This window comes from Leptidea sinapis, chromosome 38, assembly GCF_905404315.1.
Source record: "Leptidea sinapis chromosome 38, ilLepSina1.1, whole genome shotgun sequence".
NCBI classification, from domain to species: Eukaryota; Metazoa; Arthropoda; class Insecta; order Lepidoptera; family Pieridae; genus Leptidea; species Leptidea sinapis.
The window spans coordinates 8,113,617-8,128,685 of NC_066302.1; positions in this window are offsets into that span (position 1 = coordinate 8,113,617).

Here is a 15,069-nt window from a genome sequence, read left to right on the forward strand (position 1 = left end):
AGATTTTTTTGACTTTGACTTAACACTATATCAAGCTTTGTATGGATATAATATCACTATCATGTTGTTTATTTTTTTCGAAAGACCGAAAACAAACGACCGTGAGGGTCGTGATCACCGTCGCTCACAATGTGCAATTCGACTGCAAGAAACAAGTCAAAGAGCTCTTCAGAACTTATATCTGGATTTACAAAAAGATCTCAAACATTTGATAAGTGAAACAGCTACAGCGCTGAAAAGGGGATTCGCCGCCGAGAAATGGCTACCTTATATACATAAACAATGGGCATCTCGTCGAGGCAGAAAGACGAAGCTGGCTTACGGTTTAAGATTACCGCCATAGATAAAATCAAATCGAGGATTGGTGCTTATAATTGGCGGGATGTGAAGGCTGTCTGCGAAAGCTTTCCTCAGCAATGAACAAAAAATAGATCAGTAATTGCCTAGACAGACTATGACAGCTGTGAAAACGTCGAAAAAAGCTGAGTTTAGAGTTAACCTCTATTTTGAGGTATGCACGCACACTAACACAAAGTATCATACTAATCGCGAGCGTAAGACGTAGCTTGTCACGCACACTAAAGTATTAAATCTGGCCTGTTTTTATAAGTTGTCTAACAGCAAAAGACTCTATCTAGACTTAAAAATTATTTGAGGACAAATTTTTTAATTTATCTGTTCAACCACCAGTTTAAGAATTATTTCTGTCCTAAAGTCAAGCAAAGGTAAAAGTGAGAATAAAATTATAAACATCGTTCATGAGGTAAAAGTAGCCGAGCTGAAAACACCACAAGTCGGTTTTATAGGTTGCTATCGTTTTGCCTTAAGAACATTACCGTGGTTATTACGCCATTGATTAACGGCCGTTTTCAATAACGTATCTCTAGTTACGGATACATTGCTGTCACCGTTTAGTGACAAGATCTTATCTACCCATAGTTATGTCCAATATAGTTATAGTAGCAGACAAAGGCTATATGAACTGTATAGTGAGAGATCATTGTATAATCATGATACATCTTTTCTCGAGTATGTTAAAAAATACTCTAAATTATTTAAAAGTGTTTGTTCTATTGCAAAGTCTATGCATATCAGACAAATAATTAAAAATGCACCAAATAAAATAAAGATGACTTGGAATGTTATTAACTGGGAATCTGGAAGATTGAAAGACCGCAACATTGAATATAATCTATCAATAAACAATACAATAATTCAATCTCAGCAGGAAGTTGCTACTGCTTTTGAGAATTTTTTTTCTGAGATTCCAGTTTCTATCACAAACACTCTTGTCTCCTCCACCAGTGTTGCTGAGTCACTTCTTCTGGAAAATGTTATAGGATGTCAACAAAGTTTCAATTTTAGTTTTTTAGTCCTGGAGAAATAATTAAAACTTTTAAATCTCTAGACATGGGGCATTTCTGTTAAAATAATAAGTTCAATAATTGATGTCATAGCACTATATCTTGCAATAGTATTTAATAATTGTATTAATCGTGGCGTGTTTCCTGACCTTCTGAAACATAGTAAAATTACACCAATATTTAAGTCGGGATGCTCTTCTGACCCGAACAACTATCGTCCTGTGTCGGTTTTGCCGACCCTTCGTAAAATTTTTGAAAAAATAATTTTAAGCCAAATGCTTACTTACTTTAACTCTCATAAGTTACTTCATTTGAAACAATTTGGCTTTACTAGGGGACGTTCAACAACGGATGCAGGTGTTGAGCTGATCAAGAATATTTTTTCATGCCTGGGAGGAATCGCAGAATGCACTTGGCATCTTCTGTGATTTATCTAAGGCTTTTGATTGTATTCAACATTCAACGCTGGTCAGGAAGCTATACCACTATGGCATAAAAGGAACTTCGCTCGATCTTCTGACTTCATATCTAAACAATAGAATTCAGAGGGCCGACGTGAATGGCAGGAGATCTCCTGGGACTCCTCTCAGTATGGGGGTACCACAAGGGTCTATTCTTGGACCGTTCCTCTTCTTTATCTATATAAATGATATTCCTAATCTTATAGAGAAAAAACATAAGGTAGTATTGTTTGCGGACGACACTTCACTGATTTTCAAAGTGAAAAGAAACCAAGCTATGTTCATACATTCGTCATCGAAGTGAACGATATATTATCTGACATCGTGTACTGGTTTAGCGCTAATAACCTATTGTTAAATAGCAAGAAAACTAAATTCATTAGATTTACCGTACCAAATGTCAAAAATATAAATGCAAATGTTTTGTCAAACGGAGAGGTGATAGAACCGGTGGAATCTGCTATATTTCTTGGCATAACTCTAGATTCCAAATTACAATGGGGCCCCAATATTGAAGGATTGGCGAACAGACTTAGTTCTGCAGCATATGCGGTTAAAAAAATTAGACAATTAACTGACATAGATACGGCGCGACTAGTATACTTTAGTTATTTCCATAGTATTATGTCCTATGTTATATTGCTATGGGGCAACGCTGCTGATATTAATACAATATTTGTGCTGCAGAAGAGGGCTATTCGCGCTATTTATAACCTAGGTCCTAGAGAATCATTGAGAGCAAAATTCAAAGAAATTAACATCTTGACTGTTGCTTCTCAACATATTCTTGATAATGTAATGTATGTTCATAGGCACATAAGTGAATTTGCCAGAAACTGTCATAACCATAACGTTAACACCCGGAACAGACATAAACTGATGATGCCTACTACTCGGCTTAGTCGAGTTAGTAAGTCTTTTGTGGGGCGATGTATATGCTTTTACAACAAGATCCCAGAAAATGTTCAAAACAAAGGTGTTACGTTATTCAAAAGAATTGTTAAAAAACGTTTGTGTGGTAAAGGTTACTATAACATAAATGACTTTCTTAATGATACCACAGATTGGGAATGGAGCAACCGCCCTCAGGCTATTAAATAATAAGTTTAATTGTACAATGTTACTTTGTAAATGTTACTTTAATTGTAAAACATATTTTTGATGAAAAAAAAAAGCCCGCTGAGTTTGTTGCGCCCATTCTTCTCAGGCCTGAGGCATTCACTTTGGAATGGGTGGTAGTTTTTTTTGACTTTCAATAAGTGATTTCACATCCTATTTTGAATAAAAATATTTGAATTTGAATTTGAAATTTCAATGCTTTATGTCGATAGGTTATTGAAATGTAAGTAAGCGTAAAAGGATAGATTTGTCTGACCTCTAATAAGTTAAACTAAGGATAGATAGGTTATTGAAAACGGCCGTAATGATTTCAAGTATATAAAGATTAATCACTTACATTTAAACTGTCGCGTAGTGGATATTATATTCATTGGATTTTGCGCTTTTGATGACCACAGGATTGTTCGATTCTATTACAAATAACATTTGACTGACCTGACTGGAGGTTGAAGGATAACCCTCGATTACTACACTCGTAAGAGAGACCCAAACTATCGGTAGCTCATTACAAGCCAGCATCACGCTGGTTACCTCGTCATGGACTATTTAGGTGTTCATTATAATAATAATCATTTAATCAAGTCTAAACAATATATGGTTACAGAAAGTGCCCTCTCCTCTGCGGTAGGAAGCAGTAGCAGGCGCGTGCATGCGTTGGTGTGTGTGTAAGTATGTGCGTGGCTGTGCGTGTGTACTGTGTAGCTCAATAAATAAATTGTTGTTTGTCGATATAATTACAAAATAAACATCTTTCAATGCAAATTAAACCTTCCCCTCTTAACGTAAGGTTCAGTTTTTTAGATAGCTTATATAAATAAAAAAAAATAAAACAAAAAAAACAACCGACTTCAAAAACACTATTCCAAACAATAGGTATAATGTAAATAATAATAATAAAAAGTATAAAAATAATTGCGTATTTTTATACAATCTAATTCTAGTTACGATTATTGTAATTTTTGGAATCGGTGTCCTTCCGCCCGCTCTTGCCTCTCACCTCCTCTCGACTCAAGCATATCTCACCTATAACTATGTATGTTATAAGCCTTATCTTGAATGACACTGACTAAATAAAAGAATTATCAAAATCGGTTCACCCAGTTGAAAGTTTTGAGGTTACAAACATAAAAAAAATACCGACGAATTGAGAACTTCCTACTTTTTTGAAGTCGGTTAAAAAGCAACGAGCAAAGGCTTCATTGAACACTGAATTCGCACTCTTCATTATGACTGAGTGCAAAAACAAAGTATTAAACGAGAATTTCTTGGGTATTGCAAAACAAATATGTACAATTACAATATAGTGATTATTATCTACAGAAATCAAGAAACTCCCCAAGTTTTTTGTGCATTCGAAGTGTGAATTTCACGATATGCATAAGACAACCAGCGCTGCTAACTAAAATAAACAATATCCGGACGACCGAGCCTTGCTCGGAGTTTTAAGAACGCACAAAACTTGAACGAAAAAAAAAACTTATAGTACATCTGAATTCGAACCGGCGTCTTCTGTTTTCCGGATCACCCAATGTCCCATCTGTGCTATCATAGTCGTAGGGAAATTTACCTTTGTATTCTAATGTTATTGTAGCTGTTTCTCAATAAAACACGGATAAAACTACATTTTTAAAATTGAAACCTAGCAAGATCGATTTATCGCCCCCGAAATCCCCTGTATACTAAATTTCATTAAAATCGTTGGTGCCGTTTCCGAGATTCAGATTATATATATACAAGAATTGCTCGTTTAAAGATATAAGATAATAAGTTGGAGAACTAAGAATATAAGAAACTGTAGCGCGCCCGCACGTTGACTGTCACACGTAGATTATAGTTTTACCTTTAATCTAATACGTATCTAATCGAAGATAATAATATGAGGTCGGAAAAACAGCCAGAAGGACCGTACACCACGGCATTTGAGTCCAACAGTAACTGTAATAATTATTACGACACATAACATACGTAATAATATAACACGGGTGAGATAACAATGCATCGGGGCACAAAACAAACGCGTTATGCATTCGTAATCAGGTCAGTTGTAAGCATCAGTAGTGTGTAGTCTGTACTACCTATCTAGACATGTTGCAGGTTAGAACAATGTGTTGCACAAGTACAACAAGTACGTCTCAAAACTAACGTCATTTCCTAGAACCAGAAAAAGGACAACTTATTAAAACTGGATCCTCTGTTTCTTACCTACCTTTTCATCATTAATATGTCTTTATTTAAAAACTGGCGAATGTCGGCGACTTCGTCCGCGTAGGAAAAGGTTTTTTTTTTAATAAAAAGCAAGTTTGGAATTGAAGATTATCTCATATTATACTATTCCCGTAAAAGTAACTGTTGATCGTAGATAGGTGAAAATTTGAAGTTGTGTGTATTTTTTAACGTTGACTTATAATCAAACAAATTTAAAAAAAAATGTCAAACAAATTCAAAAAAAAATTTTGTGTGGACCACCCTTAATATTTAGGGGTGAAAAATAGATGTTGGCCGATTCTCAGACCTACTCAATATGCTCACAAAATTTCATGACAATCGGTCAAGCCGTTTCGGAGGAGTACGGGAACGAACATTGTGACACGAGAATTTTATATATAAGATATAGATAAAAAAGATTTCCACCGGTAATTGACTCATCACGATATCTCAGAAACTACAAAGCCTACAAACTCGGAATTTTGAAGGTAGGTTCTTTCGAGGACTTAGGTGTCAGCTAAGAAACGGATTTGAGAAACGCCTCCTGTAAGGGGATGAAAGGGGGGGTAAAACGAAGGTTGCATGAAAGTCCTATGTTTTTGAAGTTAGAGACGTGAAAATCGACATTAAGGATATTAGCTTTCAATAATAAAAATCCGTATATTTTGGGAAATTCCCTTTTAAGGGTGGTAAAATAGGGGGGTTAAGTTTGTTTAGAAAAGTTGTAACTATAGTTATTTCAACTTGAAATGTAGGTTCTTTATAGGGGGCAAGTGCAAGAAAAAAGGGTGCTATGAAAATCCCCCATCCCAGACGGGGTGAAAGGGGAGGGTCCAAGGTTGTATGAAAGTCCTATGTTTTTGAAGTTAGAGACGTAGAAATGGTAATTTAGGTTACTTGCTTTAAATAATGAAAATCTGTACCTATACGTTATTTTTGAAAATCTCCCCTTAGAGTGGTTAAATAGGGGATGAAATTTTGTATGGGAAAATTTTAATTATTGTTAAATTGAAGTTTCGTAGATATTTTTAAGGAGTACGTATCAGCTAAGAAAATATTTCACGAAAACTCTCCTAATGAAATTGGTTTTGAAATGTTGGATTAAAGTCTTATGAAGTTCGGCCGTAGTGGTATTTTTGTATAGGTACCTATATAATTAAAGTACCTTTGACACCTACGCCTTTTGATGGTAAAATTATTAAATAAAAAAGTTGTTATACTTACTCATTTAGAAGAGGAATTGATTGATGGAGTCAAGACAGCTCATTCTGCTTTCAAATTACCTTTGAACCTGAACACGTGCTTCGAGAAGCCAAAATTATTGTATGGGTGAGTGTACTATGGCCCATAAGAAAGGCATTGAAGCTCTAAATAGGACTCTCCAAGATAAAAGGAATTGTAACCGACCCTTGGGCGGAGTCACGGTACTATTGGCTGGTGACTTCAGACAGACGTTGACTGTTGTCTCACGCGGAACACGTGCAGATGAAGTGAAGGCTTGCCTAAAGTCATCAGTTCTATGGCCTAAAATTTTGTCCTTAAAAGTAAATATTGGTGTCTTTCGTCAACATGATTCAAAGGCGGAGGAGTTCTCCAATTTGTTGCTAGACATAGGTGATGGGAACATTTTGGAGGAGGGATGTAAAACAAACATTTCCAGTAATGATGGTCATGTTGTTAGAGATCTGACCAGCTTAAAGGATATAATCTACCTCAATCCTCTGGAGATCAAATTGCGCTGCATGGCTGAGAAAGAGCTATTTTTTCTCCAAGAAACGACTCAGCCAACAGTATTAATAATTTTTTAGTTAGTTCAAATAAAATATGAAACTTTTCACACTGTATTGGAGGTCGATGATGCTGTGCATTATCCTATAGACTTTCTTCACAATCTTGAGCCACCAAGAATACCACCTCACATCCTATACCGGCTATATATAAAGTTGGCGCTCCAATTATTTTAATGCGCAATCTAAACCCTCGAAAACTATGCACTGGAACCAGACTTCAGGTCAAAACCTTGCATAAACATGTCATCGAAGCCACTATTTTTACTGGCCTCAACCAAGGGGAAACAGTCCTTATCCCTAGGAATCCCTTGATACCATCTGATTGCCAATTTGAATTGAAACGTCTGCAATTTCCGGTTAAACTGTGTTACGCGGTAACAATTAATAAGGCACGGGGCCAAACTTTGAAAGTAGTCGGTATAGATCTCAGAAATGATGGCTTCTTGCATGGCCAGTTGTGTGTGGCGTGCTCCAGAGTCAGTTCATCAGATTTTTTTTTCAACCAGAAAGAAGAACAAGAAATGTTGTTTACAGAGAAGTTTAAAAAAAATGTTGTCAATTCTTTTTTTCCATACCATCGGATTACCAATTGCAATTTAAATAAAGCAACAATTTCTGGTTAAGAAATTATGCCACTCGATAATCTTATTATAATAAGCCAGAATCAAACTTTGTAAACATCCGGTGTACATCTCAGAAATTATTTCTTTCGCGACCTTGTACCTATGTGGAGGCTTATAACAATATGAATATTGAAATTTTGTTTACGGGGAAGTATGGAAAAATAGAACTTTATTCCAAAATAAAAATGTAAATTGCGACCTCTTTTGGTATGAACTATGAAGTGCGGTTTTTACTAGCGGTAGGACTTTTGTCGATAAGTTTGATTGGCCCGTCAGGAGCAGGAAAATAATCTCACAGGAAATCAGAAATTATGCGCGGACAAAGTCGCGGGCAACTGCTACCTATATTTCCATGTTACAAAATTAGAATGCTATAGTAATTATTTTCTTGTTTTTTACAACCTGATATTCACTTCGGGACATGTTTTCCGTGTCCAGAATTATGATTTAAAAAAAAATATTTTCACAATTATTGTTACAAATCATTTCCGAATAAAGGCGTGATATTAATGTTTCGTATTAAAAATAGTGTGCTAAATAATATCACCACGATTTACAATATAACGGCTCGGGAATAATGTTTCTTCACATTTTCATTTGAAATCTCAAGACTTGTAGATAGTGACATGATCCCCCATTGCTGCAGAAGTTTAGGACAGGTTCAAAGAAGTGAGAATGCCAACTGTGTGGGTGGGTTTATATAAGTAACGTTACACAACAATGAACGCTGATCCTTTAAACGCGTGACTGCTTTCTGTCTGATAGGACCCTTACGTCACATTAAATCACAAGTATCGCAACAAGTATCTACATATAATATCAATAAGCACCATGCAAGGCGATACCTTTATATTTAACACATTATTTAAATAGATATAACAAAATATCAACAATATTTAAACAGTTATCCCCATGAGTAATACAACCTTGGGACATGTTTTAGAAGGCATCTTTTTAAGCTTAAACTGAGAACGATGATGACTGAGAAAGATGTACAAAAGTGAGACTCAAATATTCACACCCCTAGCATTCGATTTCTAATTTCACTTAATTTATGCTAATTTGCAAATTGTAAATTCATCTTTTATTTATATCTGTTAAGTTATATTTTAATAAGCTTGCATCAAACGTAAAATATTCGTTACTCGTTATGGGTTGTTATTGTATAATGCGTAGTATGGCGTATAACTTGATTATATATACATATCAAATGAATATAGCCTTAGTTTCCTTTTAAGATCGCTTACCTCACAAAGATCTCAGCATGTTTTAAAAGAACAATATGGATGGCCAGATACAATATATGTATATGTTTAAAAAAATTGTGACAACCTAATAAATATAATAAATTTTTTAAAGGATCTGCCCTTGAAGTTCGACTGTGTACTTCTGCCAATATTAAAAATACAAAGAATTTTCAGTTGACAAAAAAATATATAATGAACGGATTCCAAAAACAATTCAGAAATGCGTTCTCAAACAAAATAAACAACTCGAGTTGTCAATGTTCTAGACTTATGAAGATATATTGAAAGAACTACTAAGTTGCATTCACTTGTCGAATTGTTTCTCTTTGGTAATGGAGGGTTATCGTATATGGAACGTTTTCTTACACTTATCTGAAACTTACTGAATTTCAGACTTGTTATACTTTGGAACTGAGATATCTAGAAGATATTCAATAAAATAAAATTATAAAACTATCGCCATGCCTATTATATAAGTAATTGATTCGCTAAAATATTTATAATACTTTCCTTCTTATGTTGCTTTTAAGTATAGTTAAAATCGCTACGTAACAATCGCAGGAAAGTGCATGATACGTCAAATGGGTGCCTACAAAAAAAGTTCGTACACTATTCTAAAGGGCCGGCAACGCTCCTGTGACTCCGCCGGTGTTGCAAGAAATGTGGGCGGCGGTGATCACTTTATATTAGTGAACTATACGCTCGTTTATCGTCTCTTCCATAAAAAAAGTGCGATTCCATTCCAAGTCAGGTATATTGAAAGCTGGGTGTCATCTCACCACCAGCTTGGTAAACAATGTAGGTACTATGGTTTCACAATAATACTTATGTTCATAATCATAATAGTTTTCTGTACATTTGTGGAATTATTAACATTCCAACGTTGCGTAGATAAACAAAGGTATGTGTATCGATAATAATTATTATTAACTACGCATCAAGTTATACTAACAAACTTTAACAAAGAGGAGGTACGGTATACGGTATGTTTTTACCACATACCTGCGCCGTTTTAAAGCCGATTACAACATTTTGTTTTCGTATAAAAATTACTCCCATTTTGATCTGATGAAAGAATCAATCAGTAATTTTAGGGTACTCCTCAAATGTTCAGGGTTATTGGTAATTCGACGTAAACCCGTTAGGAGGTGATAGGGGACACCCCTAATAGCGATCATTTTAGCTTTTAGCTGATTTATAATTAAAAATTAACACTGATTATTAATAAATATTAAAACAATTACTTCCTACCGGGAATACGTCGAATTATCAATAATCCTATATAGCGTTTATGGTAATATATTGACACACTTTTACACCAAATTATCTTGTCCTAAACTAGGTAGAGCCTAGGGTACAAGAAAACGATATATTTAATACATTATTACTTACTTAAACATACATAAATACTTATAAACATCAGTAATTCGGTAACAGATGTTTTTAACAACAAATCAAGTATTTGTACCAATACAAAAAGTATAATTTGGTGAAGAAATATCATTTGCGGTTTTCGCACTGTGGAGGACCGCCAAACATCCAGATGCTGGGGAAGATATCCTAATTTGTGGCGTGACGTGCAAAGGTGGAATTCAGCGGCAGGAATCAGGTTAAACAGCTATTCGGAACACTACCCGTGATAAATCTGGTAGAAGACACACACTAAAGCGACGTCTCTACGAAACGCCAAGTGATCCAGCACTGGGTCCCCGACAATTCGAGCTGCTCTGCGTTTCACGTGGTCAAATGGTTTGAGCTGATACTGGGGTGCGCAAGACCCAGTGCTAGACCAGACATAACAGCTTCATATTCATTAGACCTCGTTTTTTTTATCTGCTGATTGTAAGGCGGCGCTGATTTAACTTATGCGGACGTCAAAAAAATCCTAAAGGGTTATTCCAATTAAAATTAATTGTATTTTCCAGTATATCTTTAAATGTATATGAAATAACTCAAATTCCATTTCTAATTGTGTGTTAGCCGGTACGTGCATCTACATTTGATAGTGCGAAACTACGCAGAAACCGGTTAAAAAAAATACGAGGTCGCATATTACATCGATTTTTGGTTCCGCATCGTACAAACAAATACGCGATGCTACGACGGTCAAGTTTTGACTAAGGTCATCTATTTGTACCTTGCTTTGAACCGCTGCTTATGATTATGTTGTATTGACAGAAACAATTATATTGTTTTCAGCTATTGAGGAATAAGTGTTCACATGACAAATAAATTCGAATACACTCACCACAAGGTAAAAATGTCCCTTATCGTAGTACAAGGTTGCATGATGGCGCGACAGGACTCGACAGTCAAATATTGTATTTGTCGGACACGGCAATCCGCGACACACGAACCTTCCAATCTGCAATCAAAACAAGATATTAAAAACTGGACGGTAGTTTCAAAGTAATTATAAAAAGCTTATCACATTCGTATAGTTACATCGTTGATTACACTCCGCAACGAACGCTTTGTGTGATCAGCACATCCCATCCCCGTACCCTCTGCGCAATTAAGATCCTATCTTTAGGTTCCGTACAAAAGATTTAAAAAAACGTTACCCTTATAGGATCACTTGTGTGTCTGTATTGCTACTAGATTACACGAAAACCTATAAGACTTCTATCAATAACTTCTTCACAAAGAAATACAAGATTCAAAATTCATATTCAGTAATAGTACCTACCTATTGTAAAACATACCACAATTGAATAAAAACATTTGATTTTGGCATTATCCGGAATTTATAATTTAAGTAATGTTTGTAATAATAAAATTGTTTCAATGACTTTTCTTGTATATTCATAAGACCTGAGCTGATTCATGTGAATGGTCTTCTGATAGCATTTCATAATGTCGCCGTAGTTAATTTTTGATGGATTTTTTAGTAACAATACCTAATCGTCCACTCCACACAATTCGACACTAGTCCACGATCCATCGCTTGTTAGTCAAAAGCAGTCAAACCCTCAACCTAAATGATCCTTATTCCGAAATAAACCCAAAGTTAAAACAAAAAGATCGCATCAACAACGAAACTTCCTGCAACTAAACAGAATGATAAGAAGGGACTTCCGTCACAATGCAGATGTATAGCTGGTAATAGCACCATTTAATCTTGTTAAATTTAATTGCCAATGTACAGTTGTAAATATCTCAAGTAGTAAGGGTCAGGTTATAGATGACTCAAGTGTGTAGGAGCATTCTATATTTGTTGGTTCTAACTTTGGATGTCTGATTACAAGATGTGGGTTCTTAAGGAACTATCAGTTGCTCATAACAAAGTACAAAACGACATTACTGTGGAGGTTAGTTTGTTAGTTAGTTTAACTGGGTTGTTTGCTCACTTAGCCTCTTGATTGGGCCATTGTGCACGTTCATTAATTTTCTTACTCCAACCACCCCAGGTCATCCCAGAAAGTAGTAGGTAGGCTTTTCAGGCTGCTGCAGGCATCCGGGAATGATACTGAAGATTGGAGAATTTGTGCAATGATACTGGAGATCGGAGAATTTATGCCCGTTGTTCGGCCACGCCTCTGCTTTAAGGATTCTGTGTATTATATATATATATCTGGTCAAGTTCCGAGCAAACCTATTTAATGCTACCAGAACTGCATTATTAGTTTGCCTGCAAGCTTCACCGTTTTTACATTCTCTAAAGTGTTACTCAGTTACTGTGTGCAGCCATCTTTTGATTTGGGCATGAGGTATAGGTAGCACTAGATCTGGTCCATATTAGTATATCATAGCCATTAGTCGATATAGTATAGCTGTAGTCAGCCTCAGATCCCCTTTTGGCTAGTTCGTCTGCAGCATCATTACCCAGACAATTGCTGTGTCCTTTGATTGATTGCATTTGACATTCTAGTATAAGGACAGAGGTGATAATGTTGTTTTGTAGGGCTTGAAGTATCAATGCACTGTCTGAGACAATCTTAGGTCTTAGACATTTCTGGCTGCTAATGCCGTTTGAACCCAAATAATATGCCCAGTGGTAATACCAATATATTCTGTCTGGAAGGTTGTGTTGGAAGGAAGTTGCCTAGAGTGGTGGATATTTTGATATATAAGTCATTCGAGAAGACACAGGCTCTAGTAGGTACCACATGTTGTTTTGGCTCCCTGCAGAACTTCGCCTCACATAGAGGAGTAGTGTTCTCAGAGGACTGATCGGGTTGAGACCATTGGTCGAATTCAACCAATAGACATTATGCGTCAATGCTAAGCACGTGCATCACGTCGACTGTCTGGCATTCCCTCGCACACTCGTTTAATAAATTACCGTTTGCTGTTTTCCCGAACAGAAATGACTTGGGGACCTTCAAGACAAGAGCATACGGTCGCCTCACCACTTCCCATCATGTGATACCTTGCCTATTTGTCCCCTCTTATTTAAAAAAACTTTAGAGAGTGTAGTTTCTATGTATTTCTTCCACAGAACAATTGATTTTAGTCTCTTCAGCAGCTGCTTTTGCTCCTGTATGACCAGATCTAAAGGTCTTAGGTTCAAGTGGTACTTGAATGCTGATGATGTTGTGGTAATCATACATCCAGTAGCTGTTACAGTCATGGAAAGCCTAAGCGTTGTAGACTCTGGACTTTCTCTTCCGTCATCACCTTTGTTATGGGCCACTATACAACTGATCCGTAGAGAGGGTCTGATGACTTATGTGGAAAGTATGATTTGGACAAAGACCCAATCTTTTACCAACTATTCCATATTTGGTGGTATGTTCACCACTATTTGGATCGCAATTTTGCAGTTTAGTTTAGGTACCTAAACTGAATCACTAATATTGGTACCATGAAGTGCATTTTACTGAATGGTGCTTGGATTGCTTATGAAGAATGAACGAAATAAATTTGTCTGTGGTGCGCGATGTGAGAAAGAGATGACGCTCTACAGTCGTTGCAGTCTGGGCCCTTACTGCCTCGTCTTTAGTATTTTCATTTTTGATATTTATTTACAGTATTTTGTTTTACAAAAAGTCCGATAAAGTATTCTCATCTCATCTTTCATCAATAAAATTTTCCTTTTCTGTATGTTTTCATTATTTATAAAAGTTATTAACAATACAATTCACTTTCCTCAAAGGAGTTAGGAACTTTTTTCGAATTGCTCACTTTGACACATAAGCTATCTAGTTTAGGTTGAAATATTACCTCATGGTACGAATGAATGAACGAACTAAATCAGTTTGTGATTCAGTTGAATTTTTGCAATTTAATCAGTTGATTTGACATCAACATTAATTAGATAGCTCTAATCACATCGTGGTACGAAATAGCAAAGCAGTTCATTTTAGGTTGTCAATTGAATAGCAATAAGAGTTCATGGTAGGCCCACAGTTCTGTAATCCAGTTTCTTATTACTGGTTCTACATTAACATTTTGTAGGGAGTGGTTAATGTTGTTGTGCATAGTTTTATCAAATGCAAGGGGCATTTGTCTATGTCAATGAAGGTAACATGAAACATTAAAAAACAAGAAGTCATTTTATGTTTCTTCATTATTCAACATGATATTATTTATGTAGGTCTGACACTACGAAATTATGTTCGCAAAAATATAATAAAAAATAAATAGATAGAAATATTTGCATTTAAATTAAGATGAAGATAAAAATATATAAATTATTATTATTGATAAGAGGAGAGATCAATGGAAGATAAACTATAATATCTTGCACTGCATATCTTCTGAAATGTGTCTTTGATAAGACAATTATTATTACTCAATAACTTTTTCAGTGAAATTTATTTATTACTTTAAATGAGAATCTTTTCAATTATATTAATTCTTACAGGATTTAGAGATGTGTTTTTTTCGCTATTTCACCTGATAATATATATGATTAGAAAATTAAGTGAGCAATAATCAATGTTTACAAATAAAAAAATTACGCAAATAATTTTGATGAAACCAAACACACACATAATAATTACAATAAAATATGTAGTGTTGCCCTATGTTTCAATAAAAAAAAAATTAGAAAATTTTCATCGAATATTAAAAATAAGAACTTGAGCACAGCTCCTACCTAGTCAAATTATAGTTCTAAATCATCCTCTCAAACACACACAGTATTGCATGTTATTGAATAGATGTTTATTGTTTATCAAAATATGTATTTAAGATAGATAATATGCAAACAGTGGGAGTATAATATAGAATATTCCATATAACAATTTAAGATTTTATTATTGTGGCCTGTTGAAGAATTGGACTTCCCAAAGAGATGCTATGTTTACACATTA